The sequence below is a fragment of the Leucoraja erinacea genome, unplaced genomic scaffold, assembly GCF_028641065.1.
Source record: "Leucoraja erinacea ecotype New England unplaced genomic scaffold, Leri_hhj_1 Leri_514S, whole genome shotgun sequence".
NCBI lineage: Eukaryota > Metazoa > Chordata > Chondrichthyes > Rajiformes > Rajidae > Leucoraja > Leucoraja erinaceus.
Window position 1 is genome coordinate 1 of NW_026576415.1, and position 2,500 is coordinate 2,500.

Here is a 2,500-nt window from a genome sequence, read left to right on the forward strand (position 1 = left end):
TGTGTGGGGGTGAAGGGGAGTGTGTGGGGGGAGTGGGGGGGAGTGTGTGGGGGGGAGTGGGTGGGGGGAAGGGAAAGTGGGTGGGGGGTGGGGGGCGTGGGGGGTGTGTGGGGGAGTGGAGTGTGTGTGGGGGGAAGGGGAGTGTGGGGGGGGGGAGTGTGTGGGGGGGGGGAGAGTGTGGGGGGAAGGGGAGTGTGTGGGGGAAGGGGGTGTGTGTGGGGAAGGGGAAGGGGTGAAGGGGAGTGTGTGGGGGGGGGTGTGTGTGGGGGGGTGTGGGGGGAAGTGGTGTGTGGGGAGTGGTGGGGGGGGTGTGGGGGGGAGTGGTGGGGGGGGGGGAGTGTGTGGGGGGGGGGGAGTGTGTGGGGGGAGGGGGAGGGGGGGGGGAAGGGGGGGGAGTGTGGGGGGGGGGGGGAGTGTGGGGGGAGAGTGGGGGAGAGGTGGGGGAGAGTGGAGGGGGGGGGGGGTGGGGGGAGTGGGGGGAGTGGGGGGGGGGGAGAGAGTGGGGGGGGGTGTGGGGGGGAGTGTGGGGGGGAGTGTGTGGGGGAAGGGGAGTGTGTGGGGGAGTGGGGGGGGGTGGGGGTGGGGGAGGGGGTGGGGGGGGGGAGTGGAGGGGGGGGGGGTGTGGGGGTGGGGGGGGGGGGGGAGTGTGTGGGGGGAAGGTGTGGGGGGAGAGGGGGGGGGGAGTGTGTGGGGGGGGGGGAGAGTGTGGGGGGGGGGAGTGTGGTGGGGGGGGGAGTGTGTGGGGGGGGGGGGGGGAGTGGGGGGTGGGGGGGGGGGGGGGGGGGGAGGTGTGGGGGGGGGGGGAGGGTGGGGGGGGGGGGGGAGTGTGGGGGGGAAGGGGAGTGTGTGGGGGGGAGGGGGGTGTGTGGGGGGGGGGAGTGGTGTGGGGGGAGGGGAGGGTGTGGGGGGGGGGGGAGTGTGGGGGGAGGGAGGGGGGGGGGGGAGGGAGGGGGGGGGAGGGGAGGGGGTGGGGGGGGGGGGGGGGGGGGGGGGGTGGGGGGGGGGGGGGGGGGTGGGGGTGTGGGGGGGAGTGTGGGGGGGGGGAGTGAGTGTGGGGAGGGGGGGAGTGGGGGGGGGGGGAGAGTGTGTGGGGGGGGGGGGAGGGGTGTGGGGGGGGAGGAGAGTGTGGGGGGGGAGGAGTGTGTGGGGGGAGTGTGGGGTGTGGGGGAGGGGGGGGGTGTGTGGGGGGGGGAGTGTGTGGGGGGGGGGAGTGGGTGGGGGGGAGTGGGTGGGGGGGAGTGTGGGGGGGGGGGGTGAGTGTGGGGGGAGTGTGTGTGGGGGTAGCTGTGAGATGTGAGTGAGAGGGAGTGGGGGTGGGGGGGGGTGTGGGTGGGGGGGTGTGTGGGGGGGGAGTGTGAGTGGTAATGTGGGGGAGTTAGTGTGGTGGCCGAGAGTGTGGGGGGGACTGTGTGGGAGGGAAGTGTGGGGGGAGAGTGTGGGGGAAGAGGGTGGCAGGAGGGGGGGGGGGGAGGGGAGGTGGGGGGGGGGGTGGGGGGGTGTGGGGGGAGAGTGTGGGGGGGGGAGTGGGTGGGGGGGGAGTGTGGGGGGGGGGAGAGTGGGGGGGTGTGGGGGGGGGGGGGGGAGAGTGTGTGGGGGGGGGGGTGGGGGGAGTGTGGGGGGGGGAGGAGTGTGGGGGGGGGTGGGGGGGGGGGTGTGTGGGGGGAGAGTGTGGGGGGGGAGTGTGGGGGGAGAGTGTGGGGGGAGAGTGGTGGGGGGGGAGTGGGGGGGGGAGTGGGGGGGGGTGGGGGGGCGGGAGGGGGGGGGGGGGGGGGGGGGGGGGGGTGGGGGGGGGGGGGGGGGGTGGGGGGGAGGGGGGGGGGGGGGGAGTGTGGGGGGGGAGTGTGGGGGGGGAGTGGGTGGGGGGGAGGGGTGGGGGAGGGGTGGGGGGGGGAGTGTGGGGGGGGGGTGGGGGTGTGGGGGGGGAGTGTGGGGGGGAGTGTGTGGGGGGGGGGGGGAGTGGGGGGGGGAGTGGGGGGGGGGGGGGGTGTGGGGGGGGGTGTGTGGGGGGGGGGGTGTGTGTGGGGGGAGTGTGGGGGGGGGTGTGTGGGGGGGGGGGGGGGGGGGGGGGGGGGGGGTGAGTGTGGGGGGGGGGGGGGGGGGGGGGGGGGGGTGGGGGGGGGGGGGCAGGGGTGGGGATGTGGGGGGGGGGGGTGAGGGGGGGGGGGGAGGGGGGGGAGGGGGGGTGGGGGGGAGAGTGTGGGGGGAGTGGGGGAGGGAGTGTGGGGGGGGAGGGGGGGGGGGGGGGTGGGGGGGGGGAGGGGGGGGGGGGGGGGTGTGGGGGGGGGAGTGTGTGGGGGGGAGGGGGAGTGGGTGGGGGGAGGGGAGTGTGGGGGGGGGTGGGGGGGGGGTGTGGGGGGGAGTGGGGGGAGGAGTGTGTGGGGGGGGAGAGGTGGGGGGGGGGTGGGGGGGGGGTGTGTGGGGGGGGGTGGGGGGGGGTGGGGGGGGGGTGTGGTGGGGGGGTGAGGGGGGGGGGAAGGGGGGGGGGGGGGAGAGGGGGGTG